This window comes from Elephantulus edwardii, unplaced genomic scaffold (assembly GCF_000299155.1).
Source record: "Elephantulus edwardii isolate Elephantulus edwardi_28Jun2011 unplaced genomic scaffold, EleEdw1.0 scaffold00185, whole genome shotgun sequence".
NCBI lineage: Eukaryota > Metazoa > Chordata > Mammalia > Macroscelidea > Macroscelididae > Elephantulus > Elephantulus edwardii.
In genome coordinates this window covers 106,547-128,699 of record NW_006399935.1, presented here as the reverse complement: position 1 = coordinate 128,699, position 22,153 = coordinate 106,547, and positions in this window count along the sequence as shown.

Here is a 22,153-nt window from a genome sequence, read left to right as displayed (position 1 = left end):
GACAGTGCGATTGGCACAGGACAGAGCGGAGTTTAGGGCTGTTGTACATAGGGTCGCTATGAGTCGCAAGCGACTCCACGGCACATAACAACAACAACAACAACAACAACAACAACAACCCCTTCCTGATAACACGTCCAAAGTATTTGTGACAAAGAGATGCTGAACTGAATTGAATAGATCACAGCTGCGACTCAAGAGATTAAGTTGCTGAATTCCAAATCCAGTGGGGAGTGTATCCACGTGGAGGGGCACCTCACATGGTATCAGAGCCCTAGAGAGAAGAAAAGGATCCTGGAGCTGGGCTGACCTCATGGCTGCAACAGCAGCCTGAGCACAGGCAAGGTTGTGAGGGTGGTGGTGCCAGGGACCTTGCTGCTATAGAGCCCTAATGGAGAGCTGGTCAGGGACCCTGCTGGTATAGAGCCCTAATGGGAGAACTGGTCAGTTTTGTCATCCTCCTAGGATTAACATGAACTATCTCAAGGTGAGATAGTGAGAAGAGGGAAGAGCTTGCGATTACCTAGAAGAAGAGTTGGGAATGTATCCTTTGACCCTAGGATTCCTGTCCTGAGAATCTATCAGACCCTGGGGGAAGAAAGAGAAGGAAAGGACAGGGAGGGTGGGAGAGAGAGAGAGAGAGAGACACAGAGAGAGAGAGACAGAGGGAGAGGGAAAAGGGGATGGAGAGGAGGAGGAAAGGGTGAGAGAGGAAGGGAGATGGGGATATAGAGGAGGAGAGAGAGGGAGTGAAAGTGGGGGAGAGAGGATAGGAGGAAGAGGGAGAGGGGGATGGAGAGGGAGAGAGAGAGGAAATGAGAGAAAGGGAGAGAGAGAAGTGAGAGAGAGGGAGTGAGAGGGGAAGAGGGAAAGGGAAAAGGGTAATAAGAAAGAGAGAGAGGGAGAGAGGGAGGGGAGGGAGGAAAGGGAGATGGGTAGAGAGGGAGGGTGAGGGTGTGAGAGAGGCAGGTGGGGAAGGTAAAGGAGGAGGGAGAGGGAAATAGAAAGAGGAGGAGAGGGAGTAGAAGAGAGAGAGGGGAGAGAGATGAGGAAGGAGGGGGAAGGAGAGGGAGAGGGAGCAAGGAAGGGAGAGAAATGGAAGAGAAAGAGGAGGAGGGAAAGAAAGAATGAGAGAGGGAGGAGGGAGAGAGAGAGAGAGACAGAGAGACTGAACACTAGAGCTATAATAGCAGAGATGGGAAAACATGGTAAGAAGTGGCAGCAGAAAAAATAGTGAAAGCAGAACCAGGAAACCGACAAGGTTCAACGGGCTTCCTGGCCCACAGAGCAATGTGGGTACGTGGGCTATCTGACCTATGGGAGGAGAGAACTGAAAACACACAGAAAGGAGGATTCCTGGCAAAGTGGATGCCTCCAGGCACTTGGTGGAGCTAAACTGACCCAGTGAAGCAAGCAAAAGAGTGGGGCTGAGACTTATCAGGGGACTGAGATGTCCCTGGACAGAATGAAAAAGCGATGTAATACCCACTTGAGCAGAGCAGGGTCTGGACTGGCTAAAGAGAACAAAAGGGTGGAGGAACAAAAGGCCAAGAGACTGAGGGCCAGGGCGTGGGTAGAGCTGAGAAGCGGTCCTGATCAAAGAACTGTATCCTGAGTAATTTCTGATTCTGAATTGTAATCACTTACTCGCCTAACTGACAATACAAGGCCTTTAACTATGTGAATCATAATAAAAGATGGATAATTTTGAGAAGAATGAAAATCCCGAGACACCTAATTGTGCCATGTGGAACCTATGCTTAGACCAAGAAGGGGTCGTTTGAACAGAGCAAGGAAATAACTATTGTTTCTATGTTGAGTTGGAATCGACTTAGCTGACCCTACGGAGGGGTTTTCAGAGACTAAATTACATGGAAGAAGATTACCCATCTGTCTCTGGAGGAGCAGTTGGTGGATTCAAATCACCTGCCTTGGCAGCTTAACTCCTTACCTACGAGGCCACTAGGGAGCTCTGATGGCCTGTTGGTAAGAAGCTGCACTGCAATCCCGAAGGCACCTGGTTCGAAAGTTCCAGCTGCTTTGTGGGAGGATGGGCCACCTTCTCTCAGGGATTAACTGCCTCTGAAAACTGGCTGAAGGGTCAGCCATAGGTTGATTCTGACTCGAAGGTACACACAACACCACCTAGGTCACCCAATCTCTTCTGGGAATACAGCATGATTTAAAATGAGGAAAAAGGTGCAACAGAGTTGTATCCTTTCTCCTACTCAATCTGTATGTTGTTGATCGCCTTCGAGTTGAGCTCGACTCATAGCGACCCTATGAACAGAAGGCTCGAAGCACCTCTACAACTATCGACATTTCTCAAAGTTCATAGAGTTTCTAAAGGAATCTGTATACTGAGCAAATAACTCGAGACGCTGAACTCTAGGAAGAAGAATGGGACATTGGGATTGGAGGAAGACTGAACTATCTGCATGATGCAGAGAACACAACCTTGCTTTCAGAAAGTGAAGAAACATGGAGGCAGTTACAGCAGAAGATCAAAGACTACAACTTTCGGTATGTGTTACATCCCAGCATCAAGGCAGCAAAAATCTTTTGTTTTCTGCACCAATAGGCAGCATCATGATAAGGTGGAGAAAGGATTGAAGTTGTCAATGATTTAATTTTACTACAATCAACACCTATAGCTGCAGCATTCAAGGCAATAAAAGACCTATAATCAGGCAAATCTGCAGTGAAGGACCTTTTTAAAACGCTGAAGAGTGGGATATCAGTTTAAGGACTAAGGTAAGTCTTTTGCAAGGCATGATATTTTCAATTGACTCCTATGCATCTGAAAGTTGGACAAAGAATCGGGGAGATCAAAGACCACGTAAAGCCTTTGAATTGTGGTGTTAGCGAAGAGTATTGAATATACCATTACTCCCAAAAGAACAAAGATTGGTTTTGGAGAAAGTGCAACTAGAGGACTTAGAGGTAAGGATGGTGAAAGTTGTTCTCACGTTCCTTGGGCATGTTATTAGGAGGGTACAGACCCTGAAAAATTTCTCTATAGTCCTATTAATTTGGTTGAATGTTTTAATCAGGAAGGGCTGTTGGATTTTGTCAAAGGTCTTTTCTGTATCAATTGATAGGACATGTGGTTCTTATTCTTTGCTTTGCTAATGTGAGGAAGTACATTAATTGTTTTTCTTATGTTGAACCATCCTGCATACCTGTTACGAATCCTATGTGATCATGATTAATTATTATGCTTTTTAAAAAATATACTGTTGGATTCTATTGGCCAGAATTTTGTGGAGGATTTTTGCATCTATGTTGTGAGAAATAATGGTCTATACTTTTCTAGTTTAGTGATATCTTTACCTGACTTTGATATCAAGGATATGCTTGCTTCATAGAATGAGTCTGGAAATACTTAATCTTTTTCTATTTTCTGAAATACTTTATGTACAATTGGTGACAGTTCTTCTCTGAATGTTTGATAAAATTCACTAGTTTTGTTGCAAGTTATTCCATGAACTGCCAAAAGAACAAACAAAAAGCACAATGTAAAAAAAAAAAGCACAATGTATGTGATTTATTATTTACAAACCAACCAAAAAAAGGATATCATATGCTACTTTTATGAATAGCTAAATTGACCATTCTCTTTAACCCAAAAAAGGTCCTAAAGATGTTAAAGTAATCTTTCTAATATGCTTTTCCCCCCAGTGTGACAAAATACATGTAACATATAAAGATTACCAATTTAAATGGATTTTCACTATCGTTATTTTTTAATTGGTTTTCATACATTAATTTACATTGTGTTTCATTCGTATACGTTGTGTTCCATGCAATCCTTAATTTACATTGTCTTTCATACAGTCTGGTTGCCTGTATTCAGGGTATGTTAAAATCACTAAACTTTTGGTACCAGGCAAGCTCAAAGCATTTGTGACACTCAGGGACTTTAATCTTATGTGTTATTATAAATCATCAAGTCAGAACCAACTCACAGTTGACTCTCTGGTGGATTTTCAGAGACAGTAAATCACACTGGAGGAGACTGCTCATCTCCCCACAGAATAGCTGGTGGTTTCGAACTGCCTGTCCTTGAATTGGCAGTGAAACTCCTTATCCACCAAGTCACCAGAGCTTCGCTCCTACATGACAGGCATAGTAAAGAAGAAGACAAGGGGTACAGGGAGGGACAGGAGGACGGAGGAACTGAGGAAAGATACCATATGATGCTGCAGCTACTAGCCCAGAGACGCCTGGACCACCAGCAGCTGGGCAAGAAGCCTGGGCAGATTCTTACCCGGTGTCTGCAGAAGGATCAGCACAGCTGACATGCTGGTTTGGGTTCCTAGCTCCAGAGCAGCCAGGTAACTACTTTGTGGAGCTCAAAGCCACCCACGGTGTGGCATTATGTTATAGCAGCTCTCGAAGACTCATACTCAGTGTATCCCCAGCACCTGGGTTGAGCTGCCCTCAGGACATTATCTGTTAAACAAATGACTGATTGTTTGAAGCTGTTTATTTTAGCCCCAAATGTCCTTTTGTCTGTGTGTGTGTGTGTGTGTGTGTGTGTGTGTGTGAGTGTACCGTCAAATCAGATCCGACTGGTACAGGAGGAGATTGTCCCTTCTTCCCCGGCAGAGCATCTGGTGGATTTGAACCATGTGCCTCTGGGATTGTAGTTGCAGCTCCTTGCCACTAGGCCACCAGAGCTCCCCTCCCAAATGTCCCTATTAACCTTGACCTGGGCTAGTTGTGGGGTCTTGAATCCATCATATGATGGTTTGTCAAATGAGAGTTGTCAGGAGGGTAGAGTTAGCGGGTGTGCGTCAGAGAGCTCAGTGGGTTGATGCTGGGTGGGTGCAGGACACAAGAGGCCCTAGTAGAATGGGCCAAGGAAAGAAGGCTGCTGGGGAGACTTTGGGGGCACGCAAGACAGATAGAAGAGTCCTGAGATTGTCGAGGGGGCTGAGGCAACTGCTGTAGGAATAATGAGAAGTAGGTAACTAGTGGTTGTTGTGAAGCTGAACACTGTGACACTAATGTGTCAAATGCGATAATGGTTACTTATGGTGGACAGTGTTTGGTGGAGCTCTCTGATTAAAACAAGCTTGGAAGCAGGAGTGCACTTCCATAATAGCTCGCCTCCGGAAACCCTATGAACCTGGAGAGAGGATGAAAGTCACGTAAGTGTTGAGGACTTTCATTCATAGGGTCGCTATAAGTCACCCAAAACTCTAAGGTACTTAACAACAACAACAACAACAACAACAACAACAACAACAACAACAACAACAGATTGGCTTGAGGGATGCTCAGAAGGTGACAGATAAGATAAGGGATGGGGGCTGGGAGAGTTTAGGCTGGCCTCAGTCCCAGGTGAGTGTGTCTGGGACAACTAGACGAGACCACCCCAGCAATTCTGCCACAGAAAAGAGGGAGTATCTTTGAAGAAGGACACAAAGATAGGTCTGGATAAAATTGTCACAGAATGTGAGAATTTCTCCAGTTGAGTTCCCAGTGCAAGCCCATCCTGAGCCCACCAGCCTTACTGTGTTCTGTCAGGTGACTACTCCCAACCCTCATCTTATCTGTCACTTTCTGGGTGTCTTCCTTTCTGTTCTAGGTCCCGGGCCAACATTCAAGTCAGACAAGCTTTAGGCGTGAAACCTAACATACAGCTGTTGAGACAAAGCCGATGATTAGGGCTCAGGCCCGTGATCACCCCCCCCTCCTCCCGTATCAGACGTGTCTGCCCAGTTTGACTGAAAACAGGAAATCACGTGGGTGTGGCCTCAGATAGGAGAGCATAGGCTCTTCTTAAACATTTGGGATTCTTAAGCCTGGGGTTGAGCTTCATGCAAGGATTCAGACTCTGCTGGAAAGAGTAGGGTTCTGACAAGACCCAGGACCCTAAACAATCCCTCATCTGGACCTAACCCCAGTCCCAGCCCTGATCGCAACCCCAATCCCACCTCAGGGTCCTCGAACCCCGAGTGCCATACTCAGCACACAAACCACAGAACTCAGCTCCTGGGACAGGGCCCAGAGCCTCCTCTCCCATGGAGCTGGACATCTTGGCCCCACCCTCATCCCAGATCAAGCCCTAATCTCTCCCACCTGAGATCAGGCTCTCCTGGTATTTGGTAGAAGCCTTTCCTGGTGTTTGAGAGGGAGAAAGGATGGGCATTGTGGGCAGGCGTTGTTTGTTATGTGCCATCCAGTCACCTGCGACTCATAGCGACCCTTTATACAATAGCTCTAAATTCTGACCTATCCTGAGCTGACCTCATCATCTTTGACAGACCTAATCCCATTTCTCCAGTCACTGAATCAATCCATCTCATCCTGGTTCTTTCTCTCCTGTGTTGTCCCTCCACCTTTCAAAGCATGATGTCCTTCTCCAAGGGCTTGTCCCTCCTGGCGGCATGCTCAAAATATATGAGATGGAGCATCAAAATCCTTGTCTCCAGGTAGCAGCTTGGTTTCACCCTCTCCAGAACAGACTTGTTTGTTCTTCTGGAAGTCCATGGTATGTTCAACACTCTTCTCTAGCACCACACCTTAAAGGCTTCTATCATCCTTACTAATTGTCCAGCTTTCTGATGTATAATAAGTAATTGTGAAGACCATGGCCTGGATCTGGTGCACCTTAGTCTCCAGACTGACATTGTTGCTCCTCAGTACTCTAGAGAAGTCCCTGACAGCAAACGTTCCCAATATAGTTCATCTTTTGATTTCCTGACTGCTGATGCTAAGAGTGTTACTTATGGAACCAAGCAAGCTGAAACTGTAACAATCTCAATCTCTTCTCCATCTATCATGAAGTTGCCAATTAGCTCAGTGGTGAGAATCTTTGTTTTCTTTATGTTGAACTTCAATCCATATTGAAACCTACAGTCCTGATCCTCTACAGCACTCGCTTCATGTCCTCCTCAATTTCAGCTAACAAGTTGAGTCATCTGCATAATGCAGGTTGTTGATGAGTCTTCTTCCAACCTGATGCCACATTCCTCCTCATAAAGTCCAGCCTCCTGAATGATCTCTTCAGCATATAGATTGCAAAGGCATGAGGATAGGATACATCCCTGATGCACACATTTCCTAATCTTGAACAATGCAGTGTTTCCTTGCTCTGTTCTTTTTTTTTCCCCCTTGCTCTGTTCTAAGGACTGTTTCCTGGTCCAAGTATAGGTTTAGCATGAGCACAATTAAGTGTTCTGGGATTCCCATTCTCCTTAATGTTAGTCACAGTTTGTTGTGATCCACACAGTCAAATATGCCTTTGCATAGTCAATGAAACACAGATAGACATTCCTCTGGTACTCTCATGAAACCGTATTTACAACAGAACCAACTTTTGCCAGGTCCCATGCCATCTGTAAGATCGTTGTATATTTGAGTCAGTGTTGTGGCCATGGTGCCATCTCACGGAGGATATCCCTCAATTTTCCTGACCTTTCACCTTTCCAAACATTGTGTCCTTCAGTGGTTGATCTACCCTGATTGTATATCCAGAGTAGGAAGACAAAGTCTCACCATCCTTGCTTCCAAGGATCATTCTTTATTTCTTCTAAGACTAACTTGGTCTGCTGGTAGTTCTTTGTATGTTCAATATGCTTTTCCATCACCACAGTTCAGACAGGCGTGTTCTCCTTTGGGGTGTATTGTGGAGTCCTCTCCCAGAGTTTACTCTTCTGTTCTCAGTCACCCACTTCCATGCATGAGCACTTCTTTCAAACTCTCCTCTTTTGAGAGCTGATTACAGGGAGAGAGGAGGGATGTAGATGTGGGAAAGAGGCTGGATCTACATTTTTTCCCTTCCTTGATGGTGGAAATATGAGCACAGGCAGGTTTTTTGTCTTGTGTGTTATTGTAGTAGTTGGTGGGGAGATACTTGAGGGAGGCTGGTATGCATTTGGCTAGCAGTCTTCGGGAGGGACACAGAATCAACTTGCTTACACACTTCCCTCTGAAGGACTCCCAGAATTCCACAGAGAACCACTGCTTTCCAGGGATATTCCCCCTATATATTTGACTGTGTGGATCACAACCAATTGTGGCTAACCTTGAGAAGAAAGGGAACCTCGAAACACTTGGTTGTGCTCATGTGAAACCTGTGCTTGTATCAGGAGGTGGTCTTCAGAACAGATCAAGGAAATACTGCATAGTTCAGGATAAGGAAATGCTTGCCTCAGGGATCATACCTTTCCAGTCTTTCCAGATCACTCGAGAGACTGGGCTTTATGAGAAGGAGTGTGGTGTCAGAGTTGGAAGAACACCAATCAACAACCTGCATTATGCAGATGACGTAACTTTGCTTGCCAAAATCGAAGAAGATCTGAAGTGTTTGCTGCAGAAGGCCAATGACTGCAGTCTTTGGAATGAATTGAAGCTCAACATCAAGACAACAAAGATTCTCACCACTAGGGCAATTGGCAGCACCATGATAGATGAAGAAGAGATTGAGGTTGTTACCTTGACTCCACAATCAACACTCATGGTACCAGCAGTCAAAAGATGAAATGCTTTGGGGAATTCTGCTGTCAGGGACCTCTGTAGAGGGCTGAAGAACAAAGGTGTCAGTTAGAGACTAAGGTGTACCTGATCCAGGCCATGTTCTTCTCAACTAATTGCTATGCATCAGAGAGCTGAACAGTGACTAAGGATGATAGAAGAAGGATCTGTGTCTTGGAATTGTGGTGCTGGAGAAGAGTATTGAACATAGCACTGGCAAAAGAACAAATAGATTTGTTAAGGAGAGAGTGAAGCCAAGTTGCTCTTTGGAGGCAAGGATTTTGAAGCTCCATCTCGCATATTTTGGACATGTTGCCTGGAGAGGCCAGTCCTTGGAGAAGGGCATCATTCTTGGAAGGGTGGAAGGATGGTGTGGGAGAGGAAGACCTTGGATGAGATGGATTGACACAATGACTGGGGCAATGGGGCCAGGTGTGTCAGAGACAGTGGGGCTCAGAATAGGGCAGGTTCAGAGTTATTGCACATAGTGTTGCTATGAGTTACAAGTGACTTGATGGCATGTAACAACAACAAGCTTTACCCCTGTATCTCTTCCTCTCCCTGCCACACTGTGAATCCCAGGAAACACCCACCACAGCTGAAGTCACAGGATTTTATCATGACAGTTTTTAAGTATAAAGAAAAGTTGCATTTTGGAATGAACAGCCCATGTGTCTTGGTCAAAGTGCAGCCAGAAGCTCCTTAGAAACAAGGATGACAAGATTTCAGCCCATATACTCTGGGCATGTTATCAGCAAGGTCTAATCCTTGGAGAAAGGGATGGTTGGAAAAGTAGAAGGTGAAAAAAAAAAAGAAAAAGAGGATTCTTATGATGGTTAAGGTTATGTGTAAGCTTGGCAGCCTGAGTTTCTGATTTGGAAGGTATAGTATAATCAATCTGTTGGTAGATCTGATGGACTGAAACAATTCCCTAGATTTATTCTGCTATCAGCAGCCCATCAGTTGAAAGGGAACGTCATTGGAGTGTGGCTTGCATCGAATATAAATGGATATCTGGCACAACTCTTGCTTGATCTGCAGCCAGCATCTGCCTTGTCATCTCTGGAGCTTTGAATCTGAACCAGTGGCTCAGTCTGAGTTTGTCAGCCTCTGCAGCCAATGAGGGTCAAGTCTCTCTTCTGAGAAGTTCGATCCACAAATACATGATTTACCAAACTCTAAATCCTGTGAGATCTCAGCTCCTGTCCTCTCTCCTCTCTCCCCTCCCCCTCTCCCCTCTCCCCCTCTCTCTTTCTCTCTCTCTCTCTCCTCCCTCTCCCCTCTCCCCTCTCTACTTTTTCCTCTCTCCCCTCCCCTCCCCCCCCCCTCCCCTTCGCCTCTTCCTCTCCCCCCTCTCCAGTCTCCCCTCACCCTTTTCCCCTCTCCCCTCTTTGTCTCTCTCTCTCTCCTCCCTCTCCCCTCTCCCCTCCCTCTCTCCCTTCCCCCTTTCCTCCTCCACCTCTTCCCCTCCTTTCTTCCCTCTCCCCCTCTCCTCTCTCCTTTCTCGCTCTCTCCTCTTCCTCCCCTCCCCCTCCCCCTTTAGCCACTCTCTACCCTCTCTCCCTTTCCCCCTCTCTCTCTTTCTCCTCTCTCTCTTCCCTCTCCCCTCTTCTCTCTCTCTCTTATATCTATCTATCTATCTATCTATCTATCTATCTATCTATCTATCTATCTATCTATCTATCTATCCTTCATTGTGTTATTTCTTTAGAGAACCCAGCCCCATGTACTTGGTATTGGAGTAGTTCTAGAGAAACAAAATCCTAAGGATGAATGTTCTAATTGGCTTTCACATCTCACTGGTCTTGAAGAAGATGGTGTTTGCCTCCATTAGTAACGAGACCTCTTCTAACCCATGGTGGGAGGTGGTGCTCTTAACTAGAAATTAACCTCTGGGTAATCAGAGGTGACTCGTGGTTACTGTGAAGCTGAACACTGTGACACTGATGAGTCAAATGCGATAATGGTTACTCATGGTGGACAGTGTTTGGTGGAGCTCCCCAACTAAAACAAGCTTGGAAGCAGGAGTGGCATCTACTTCCGAAACAGCTTGCCTCTGAAAATCCTATGGACTTGTAGAAAAGATGAAAGTTATACAAGTGTTCAAGTCTTTCATCCTCCATAGGGTCACTATGAGTCGCCTAATACTCGACGGCACTTAACAACAACAACAACCACAACCACATGTTTGATATTTTTCTACAATTTTTTCAGGAGAAGAAGTTTAGGGAAGTTAATTGGTTGGTTCTAATTACATTAGAAAAATTGTTGAAAGAAAGAGGTGAACTCAGTTTCTGAATTGCTACTCAAACATCGCATAAAAGTCCCCAACATTTCCAACTACGCCTTGAAAGAAAATTTTATCTTGTAGGGTCGCTATGAGTTGCCTACAACTCGACAGTACTTAATAACAACAACAACAGTAATAGAATAGATATAGCTGAAAACCAAATCCGAAGTCTTATTATAAGAGTGACTGAAAGTTTTAAAAGCTTCTGAACAGAACTGTTGGGCTAAAGCCTGGATTTGTGTTGGGTGATTTTCTTTGCCTCCCCCACTCACTTCCCTAATAAACCACATCCTCAGCAACACACACACACACACACACACACACACACACACACACACAGAGCAAGCTTGTAAACAGCCATCTAAGATGCAATTATTGATCTGTCTGGAGCAAAGATAAAGGAAGAAAAACAAAGATGTACTGAAACAGTTAGTACAAAGAACTAAAGTACCACAGGAGCTTCATTCAACTCCTACAAACATGTGAACCAGAATTACATCGTTCCTGGCTCCCACCACTGATCACTCTTAAAGAGATAGATCCCAGTAGAAGATCATGGAAGTTGTTGTTGTTGTTGTGTGCCATTGAGCTGCCTGCATCTTATAGCGACCCTATGCACCAGCTCTGAACCCTGCCCTATGCTGAGCCAGTCTCACTGATTCTGACATACTTGATCCCATTGTCCCAGTTCTTCTGTCAACCCATCTAATCTGGGTTCTTCCTTTCCTGTGCTAGCCCACCACCCCATCCTGGCCTATCCCATCCCATTCCAAGCATGATATACTTCTCCAAGGATGGCCCCCCCGGCCATGTGCCCAAAGCATACGAGGTAGAAGTTCAAAATCTTTCCCTCCAAGAAGAAACTTCGTTTCACCCTCTCCAAGATAGACCTGTTTGTTCCCTTGGGTGCCCATGGTATGTTCAATATTCTTCTCCAGTACCACAGCTCAAAGGCATAGTTTCTTCTTCTGTCATAATTAGTCATTGTCCATCTCTGATGCATAGCATGCATTGCAAAGACTATGGCCAGGATCAGGTGCACCTTAGTCTCTAGACTGGCATCATTGCTCTTTATCACTTTGGGGAGGTCCTTGACAGGAGACTTCCCCAATGTCATTCATCTTTTGATTTCCTGCCTGCTGGTGTCAGGGAAAATGTGGAGCAAAACTCATAAACATTGAAAACAAGACCAGTCTAACTGGTAAAATAGAGACTGGCTTATAGTTGCCTTTTGAACTTGCAACAAAATTCATTACATGGCTCAACTTTGAGCCAAACCATAGATATATTTATAAAGTTTCCAATAACAATTCCAAATTATACTTTCGGAAGGAGTTCCAATAATGGCATTCACTCCTTAGAATAACCAATAATAAGGGGGCTCTGGTGGCCTAGTGGCAAGGAGCTGCACTGCAATCCCAGAGGTATGCGATTCAAATCCACCAGATGTTCTGCTGGAGAAGGAGGGGCAATCTCCTCCTGTACCAGTCAGACCCAATTTGATGGTACACACACACACACACACACACACACACACACACACACACACAACTACTACTACTATTACTACTACTGCTACTTGTTATGTGCCATTGACTCTCTTGCGACTCATAGCGACCCTAAACGTCATTCTATCCTGTGCCAACCTTGCCGTCTCAAACACACTCAATCCCACCACTCCACTCACAGAATTGATCCATTTCATTGAGGGTCTTTCTCTCCTGCGCCACCCCTCCACTTTCCCAAATATGATGTCCCTCTCCAAGGGCCTCCTTGCAACATGCTCAAAGTATGTCAGACGAAGCTACAGAATCCTTGACTCCAAGGAGCATTCCGGCTTCATCTTCTCCAGGACAAACCTGTTTGTTCTCCTAGCAGTCCATGGTATATTCAACACTCTTCTCTAGCACCACACCTCAAAGGCATCAATTCTCTTTCTATAATACTTATTCACTGTCTAACTCTCCAATGCATAGCATGTAATTGTGAAGAGTATATCCTGGATCAGGTGTACCTTAGCCTCCAACCTAATGTCATTGCTCTTCAGTACTCTTGAGAGGTCCCTCACAGCCGACTTTCCCAATGCAATTCGTCTCCTGATTTTCTGGCTGCTGTTGCCAAGAGTGTTGACTGTGGAGCCAAGTAACCTAAAACTGTTAACTATCTCAGTCTCTTCACCATCCATACTGATGCTGCCAATTGGCCCAGTGGTGAGAATCTTTGTTTTCTTGATGTTGAGCTTCAATCCATATAGGAAGCTGCAGTCCTTGACCTTCTGCAGCAAGCGCTTACTACTACTTAAAAAAAAACCCAAACAAACCAGCAATATAAGATCTAAGAGAAACATTTGCCCAAGGCAGGTGGGGTGGAAACAAACCCCAGAAGACAGGGAGAGATATGGCAGAAAAATGAATGGAAATGAAAATGACAGGGAGGAACTGGGGAAAATGTAATTACATTGTGAGTATTGTAATTAGTGTTACAAAACAAAATTACTTTGTATAAAACCAATTTACTTTGTAAACTTACAGTCAAATCATAATAAAAACAGTAAAATAGAAACATTTTTAAAAGTGAAAAGACAAAAAATTGCTTTCATCCAGTCATTCACATACATTTTGTTATCTAATATTAATTACAGTTGATCACTACTCTTCTTGCTGATCTTCTCTGTATCGTTCCAATTTTAGTATATGTGCTGCCGAAGCGAGCGCAGTTGATCACTACTCTTTCACACAATGTCTCATTAAATCCTCATTGGACCTACCCATCCACCCACCATCTCTGCTGCCCTAGGATTTCCCCTCCCTTCTTCCCTTCCACTCTGTTTTCCTCCTTCTCCCTCTCCATTTGAACCTTTAGACCTATCCTGTTTCAGGTTGTTAGTTTTGATACCCTTATTGTCCATTCTTTTCAGGTTGATCCACCCTTCCCCTGAGCCTTTACAGAATTCATTGTCTATATATTCTATTTCTTCTCTCTCCATCCCCCTTCCCAATCACCCTTCAATTTTCATAGTAATGGTCTTATGTAGTATTTACTTTTTTGTGAATCAGTTATTTCACTTAGCATAATGTTCTCTCAATTTCTTCTTACTTGGATCCACAATCAACATTCTTGGTGTTTGCAATTATGACATCAGGAGATGTATTGCAATGGGTAGTTCTACTGTCAGCAACCTCTCCAAAATTATTACTGAGGAACAATGGTGTCTGTTTAAAGACTAAAGTACATCATATAAGAACTTTGTAAGTAAATCAGTATAAAATAATAATAATAACAACTGTTGTTGTTGTTAAGTGCCGTCGAGTCGCAGGTGGCAGGTGACTCACAGCGACCCTATGAAGGAGAGTCCTCAACGCTTGGGTGCCTTTCATCCTCTTTCCAGGTTCATAGGGTTTCCAGAGGCAAGCTATTTATGGAAGCAGATGCCACTCCTCCTTCCAAGCTTGTTTTAATCAGGGAGCTCCACCCACTCTCTGTCCGCATTGGGTAACCAACCATTAACACATTTGACACATCAGTGTCACAGTGTTCAGCTTCATGGAAACCACAAGTGACCACTGTATGACAACTTGTACACCAGGGCTATACGACCTAGAGGAATATCTGAACAAAAACAATGAAAGACAGGCCTGAGGGCCATGGATTAAAAGTCACCCACCTTTGGCTTGGTAGCATTGCTTTCTGTTCACTAGGCCAGCTGATCTCTCTCTCTCTCTGTTGATGTTATTGTTGTTAAGTGCCGTAGAGTCACAGGCGACTCATAGTAACCCTATGAAGGAGAGTCCTCAACGCTTGGGTGTCTTTCATCCTCTCTCCAGGTTTGTAAGGTTTCTGATTAATAATAATGATAATGATAATAATAGAGGCTAAGGTACTTCTGATTCAGGCCATGTGTGTTTTTTTTTAAATTACTTGTTATAATTCTGAGAGCTAGACAATGAATAAGAATGGCAGAAGAAGAATTTATACCTTAGAGCTGTTGTTGGAGAAGAGTATTGACTATGTCATGAACTGCCCAAAGAACAAACAGTATGTTCTGGAGAAAGTGTAGTCAGAGTACTCCCTGGAGACAAAAACAGTGAAGCTTCATCTCTCATAGTTTAGGCATGTTGCTAGAAGAGGCTATTTTTGGAAAGGGACATTGTGTTTGGAAAGGTGATGGGTCAGCGAAAGAGAGGAGGACCCTCAACCTGATGGACTGACACAGTGACTGCAGCAGTGGGCTCACATAGGTCCGAGATGACCAGGATGGCACAGGGTGGGACAGAATTTAGATTTGTTGTTTCTAAAGTCACTGTGAGAGGTTCTTGACTTCATGGCACCTAACAACAAATGTCCTCTAGACTCATCCATGTTCTGTAGTATTTTAAGAGTTGTTTATTGCTTTTAAATGCTGCATAGTGACACCTTTGAGTTGTGGTGCTGAAGAAAAATGGTGAACATACAAACTGTTCATATACATACATATATGGACTGCCAGGAAAACAGAAAGGTCTGTCTTGGAGAAGGGGAAACCAAGTTTCTCCTTGGAGGCAAGAATTTTGAAGCTCTCTTTCACATACTTCAGGCACATGGCCAGGAGGGACTGGTCCTTGGAGAAGGACATCATGCTTGGAAGGGTGGAGGGACAGTGCAGGAGAGGAAGACCCCACATGAAATGGATTGATACAGTGACTGGGACAATGAGATTAGGTGTGTCAGAGACAATGAGACTGGCTGAGAATAGGGCAGGGTTCTGAGCTATTGCCCATAGGGTCACTATGAGTTGGGGCAACTTGGTGGCAAACAACAACAGCAACAGCAGCAACAGCAGCAACAGCAGCAGCAGCAGCAGCAACAACAACAATACAACAACAACAACAACAGTATTCCATTGTGTGAATGTACCACGGTTTCTCCATCTATTCATTTGTTAATGTACACTTGGGCTATTTCTCTGTTCATGGTATTGTGAATAACATTGCAGTAAACATATATATGTTCATATATCTCAGTTCTATTTTTCTTAGGGTATATTCCCAGTAGTGGAATAGCCGAATCAAATGGAATTTCTATTTCAAAATGGAAAGAGCCTCCATAAGAAAAAAGACTGATGACACAATTACAAAATGGGCAAAAGGCATGGAAAGAATTGTCACAGAGTAAAGGTGTCACTTTTCAACACATTTTTGTTTACTTTCTTCACTTGGTATTAATCAGGTAAAGCAGCATTTTATTTTTTATATATCAGTTGCTGTACAGAGGTAACTCGTGTTTGCTGTGATGCTGAAGACTGTGACAACGATGTGCCAATCGTGGTAATGGGCACCCATGGTGGACAGTGTTGGCTGGAGCTTCCCAACTAAAACAAGCCTGGAAGCAGGAGCGGCATCCACTTCTGAAATGGCTTGCCTCTGGAAACTCTACGTACGAACAGTACTCTGGCCGTTCGTTCATAGGGTTGCTATGAGTCATCTACAACTTGACGGCACCCAACAACAACAACAACACAACAACAACAACATCACTTGTTAGACTTTGAGCTCTTGCTTAATATTGAATCCATCCCCAGTGTTTAGCGAATATGTTAAATCAATGTAACCAAATAGAACATTTGTTCCAAATTCTGCCTTTCCCTGCTTGGATTTAACAACTTTTAACAAGATTACCTGATCCTGGCTTTTGTGTTAAAGATGAACACAAGTTACCATAAACAGAAAAAGAAACTATTAATTTTGAGTGAAGTAATGCTTTTGATTAGAACAACTAGGCTTCCATTATCCCATCAAATGAATATGTATATTGTTATCTGAGTGTTTATAATAAAGTTGTACCTGTAAAAATTTTTAAAAAAATTTTTTATTTTGTCACAGAGCAAAATATTTGGATGGCCAACAGACACATGAAGGAATACTCCAAATCATTGACAATAAGAGAGATGCAAATAAAAAAATCACAAGTAGATATCATCTAACTCCTGTAACAATGGCAAAGTTTAACAGGACAGCAAGTAATAAATGTTAGAGAGGGTGTGGCAAAATAAGAACTCTTATACATTGTTGGTGTGATTGTACAATGGTACAACCACTCCGGAAGGCAGTTTGGTGCTTCCTCAAAAAGCTGAACATAGAAATTTCATCTGACCCAGCTATTCCACTGCTTGGAATGTACCCTGAGAAAAGGAGAACTGAGCCACAAATGGAGACTTGTACACCAGTGTTCATAGCAGCAGTGTTCACCATTGCAAGAACATGGAAACAACCCAAATGTCCAACCACAATCGAATAGATTGACAAATTACAGTACATTCACACAATGGAACTCCAATAAGCACACAGGAGCAATGATTTGGAAAAAAAATTACTACCTAACTTGGGAGGGACTGGAGTGAACTAACTCAGTCCCATAAGGACTAATATGATGCTGTTAGGTGCCATCGAGTTGCGTATGACTCATAGCAACCCTGTGAACAAAAGATCTGATTCTAGTGTCCTGCACCATCCTCACACTTCCTGACACACAAGTGCCCATTGTAGCAGTCACCGTGTCAATCCACCTGGCTGAGGGTCTTCCTCTCTCCTTCATCTTTGCACTTCCTAGCAACATGTCCAAAGTATGTGAGGTGAAGCCTCATCATTCTTGCCTTCAAAGAGCCCTCCACCTGCACTCCAAGGTATGTCTATTCATTCTCTTGGCTGCCCATGTTCCGTGCTCTTCTCCAAAACCACAGCTCAAAGGCATCAATTCTTTTTTTGTTATCTTTATTCATTGTCTAGGACTTGGATGCATAGCTAGTAATTGGAAAGACTATGGCCTGGATCAGACACACCTTAGTCCTCAAAGACTTCATTACTCTTCAATAATTTGGAAAGATCCTTAATTACAGACTTACCCAGTGCAATGCATCTCCTTATTTCTTGACTGCTTATACCAAGGGTGCTAATTGTGGATCCAAGCAAGGGGAAGCTGTTGACAGTTTCAATCTCCTCTCCATCCATCATGACACTTCCTATTGGTCCAGTGCTAAGAATCTATGTTTTCTTGCTATTTAGATGCATTCCATACTGAAGGCTGTATTCCTTGATCTTCACAACAAGTGCTTCAAGTTCCATAGAGACTAATATGAGAAGAGACCATTATTGTAGAACATGCATGAAGATTCAAGGGTGGGAGGATGGGAGCAGAGGGATGAGGATGGGTGGGGCAGTGGCAGTGTAATCATAGGGTTGCACAATTTGATGGATGGAGGGTGGGTAAAGGAAATAGGAAAGATTTGGTGTGAAAAACTGTATATCAACTTTTTAAGTGAACCAGTATAAAATGAAAATTTTATTAAAAAATATATAAATGCTAAAAAAAAGTGAAAGAACATTTAAAAGACACACAAAAAAGTGACTTAAGTATAATATCAACAGACATTTCAATGTCAGATGTTAAAGTAAGAGTGTCTATTGGGCAGAAATAGGATCTTGAAACTTGGGACAAGGCTGTATGCCCAGATAACCAGGAAGCCAGGGACACTGTGCCTTCAAATTTTGGTGAACCCATCCTCCCCACAGAGTCAGTCTTCCTCCTCTGTCTGATGCGATTAGTTCAACTGTACTTAGAGAATGTTTGAGATTTTGCTGTTGTGCAGTTTAGGGCTTTGTCTGAGACATATTCCTTACAAGAGAATGATGAACATTATAGGAAATTTTCCCATTACTTATTTTTGCTTCTAAACCTATAACTAAGGTTAAATTCTAGTCAGTCCCAAAAGGCAAAGTACAAATTGTGACCCAGATATTGCACACAGATATCTGGAGAAGTACTGGGAGTGGCTATTGAGAGTCTGAGATAATGGTGCAAGAAACTGATATGAGGATGGGCAATCTCTGTGTGATTTGTTGTTATTGTTGTTGTTAGTATCGTAAAGTTGCAACTGACTCATAGCTGGCCCTCCAGCAGGTTTTCAGAGGCAGTTAATTTCATGGGAGGAGATTGTCCATCCTTCTGCAAAGCAGCTGGTGGATTTGAACTGCTTGCCTTCGAGATTACAGGACAGACTCTTGACACTAGGCTACCAGAGTCACACCTGTTGATAAATGACACATACTAACAATGGTGCAGCCAACAATCCTTTGGCTTTCCTCAGTTTTCAGAATCCCGTCCCTTCCCTGGGGGTGTAATTCAAAGTAGTGCAGTAGAGACTGGTTTTTCAGGCCCTCAGTCCTTGCATCCTGTGAAGACAGGTGTTATCAGCAGAGTGCCATCTGCTTCCTCTCTTACCCAATATCTGCTTCAACTTACAACTTTACTTCCTCCTTTTAAGATCTTGACTCAGATAAACCCCTCCATTGGACCCTGCTGTTGTTAACACAGTGAGATCAGACCATTGTGCAACACTGGTTGATTTTCAAAAGTAGATTTCTGGAGCTTGCTTTCTTAATCCATTTTCTTTTGGTAACTGAACGGCATCCACTTTCTAAACAACATGCCTCTGGAAACTCTATGAACTTTAGTAAATGATGATAGTTATAGAAAGGCGTCAGGACTTTTGTTCATAGGGTCACTATGAGTTGTGCTTGACTGGGAAGCAAGCAACAGAAACAACAAACCTGTTCAATATCAAAGCAAAACAGATCCATGACTGTCAGACAGGTGGAGGCTGCATATGAAGAGCACTGGATGGGAATAGAACCTTGATTTCTAGCATGGAAGAAAAAAAAATTCTACCACTGAGCCACCATTGTCCCCTCATTCAGGTTCTTTGCTGTTGTTATTGGGTGCCATTGAGTGGATTTTAACTCATAGTAACATGATATGACAGGACAGAATTGCCCTATAAAATTTTCCAAGCTACTGATGGCCTTTGAGCTGTGGTGCTGGAGAAGAGTATTGAACGTACTGTGGACTGCCAAGAAAACAAACAGATTCATCCTGGAGAGGGTTAAACCAGGCTCCTTGGAGGCAAGGATTCTGAAATACTTTGGACACGTTGTAAGGAGAGACTGGTCCTTGGAGAGGGACATCATGCTTGATAGGGTGGATTGATTCCGTGACTGGGGTAATCGGGATGGGTGTGTCAGAGACAGTGCAATTGGCACAGGATAGAGCAGAGTTTAGGGCTGTTGTACATAGGGTCGCTATGAGTCGCAAGCGACTCGACAGCACATAACAACAACAACAACAACTGTAGTCTTTATAGAAGCATGTCACCAGATTTGTTTCCTGTGGAGCCTCTGGATGGGTTCAAACGGCCGACTTTTCACTTCACAATAGAGTGCTTAACTATTGTAGCACCAGTGCTACTTAACGTGGATTCTATTATAAAATAACAAACAAATACATTTTGTAGAAAGTGCAGCTAGAGTGCTCCTTGGAGGCAAAGATGACAAAGTGTTGCAGACCGAGGGTAAATTAATAATGAGACAGACAACCAAGAAAGAGATAAGAGAGAGAGAGTAAAGACAGGGGCCAGCAGTCCTGATGATGAAGTGTGCAAGCCATGCCTCTCTGTGTATTTATGGAGAATCATCAGGAAGGTAAACAAAAGATAATCACAAGGGAGTAGAAAACAAAAACAAAGGATCTTGGGGAAGTCTTTTACAGATAAGGGGAGTTCTTTATTGTTTACCTTATGCTAATCTCAGGAGGGAGGGATTCAGTAAATACAAACTAAGAAGGATGTTTACTCTTAAGGAATGCCTTAGTGCCTCAGGGTGAACTCCAGCTTGTATCCTCCCTTATATCCTGATGTAACATTTGGTTTATTATTAATATTAAATTTGATATTCGGCTTCCCACAACAAAACTTCGTCTATCATACATTGTGCATGTTGCTAGGAGAGGCTATCCCTTGGAGAAGATGGAGGGATGGTGAAGGAGAGGAAGATCCTCAACCAGGTCGATTTAACATAGTGACTGCAGCAATGGCCTTGAATGTGTCAGAGATGGTGAGGATGGCACAGTATAGAACAGGGTTCAGATCTGTTGTTCTGGGGTCACTATGAGTCATATTCAACTTGATAGCACCTAACAACAACAACAACAACAACAATATTGTTGACTCTGTGAGCAACAAATAATAACTTTACCCTATCCTGCTCCATCCTTAAAGTCTCTGCCATGCTCAAGTTCATTGTTATAATTACTGTGTCAACTCATCTCTTGGAGGGTCTACTTTCTTTCACTGACTCTCCACTCTTCCCAGTAGGATGTCTGTTTCCAAAGTCTGTTCCTTCCTGAAAACATGACCAAATTATGTGTGAAGAAGTTTCACCACCCTTGCCTCTGAGGAGTACCCTGGTTGTACTTGTTCCAAAACGGTCATGTGGTATTTAAAAAACTAGAAGTAATTCATGAAGAAAGCAAAAAGTCATTACAAAGACGAAGGAGGAAGAAAAGACCGAGTTGGATGTCAGTAGAGATTCTGAATATTGAACTAAAGCACCAGGAAGCCAAAGAGAAGAAAGCAGGAAGTTAATGAGCTAAACAAGATTTCCAAGGGCATCTCGGGAAGACAAAGCAAAGTATTATAATGAGCTGGAGTCAGAAAACCAAAAGGGCACAACTCACTCTCAGCATTTCTTAAGTTGAAGGAACTGAAGAACAAATTCAAGCCTTGTTTTGCAATACTGAAGGACACTATGGACAGAATATTGAATGATTCAGGAAGCATTAAAAGAAGATTGAAGGTGTACACAGAGTCACTGTACCAAAAAGAATTGGCTGACACAGAAGAATTCCACGAAACAGCATATGACCAAGAGACAATGATGTTGAAAGAAGAAATTCAAGCTGCTCTGAAGGAGTTGGCAAAGAAAAAGTCCTCACAAATTGATCGATGAAATACCAATTGATTTATTTCAACACACAGATGTTGTCCTGGGTGTGCTCACCAAGTTGTACCGAGAAATCTTGAGGACAATTGCCTTGCCAACTGACTTGAAGAGATCCATATTTGTTCCCATTCCAAACTAGGATGACCCAACAGAGTGTGGAAGTTATCAAACAATATCACTGATATCACATGCAAGCAAAATCTTGCTAAAGATTATAAAAAAAAGACTGGAATAGTACATTCATAGGGAACTACCAGAAATATAGGCTGGGTTTAGAAGAGGCCGTGGCATTAGAGACATTATCACCAATATCAGATGGCTCTTGGCTGAAAGTTAAGAGTACCAGAAGACTGTGTGTGTTTTATTGATAATGCAGAGGCATTTGACTGTTTGAATCACAATGAACTGTGGCTAATTTTCAGAAGGATGGGAATTCCAGAACACTTGATTATGCTCATGCAAAACCTATACTTGGACCAGGAAGCAATCATCAGAACTGAGCAAGGAAATACTGCATGGTTCAAAATCAGAAATGGAGCACATCGGGGATGCATCCTATTTCCAAACC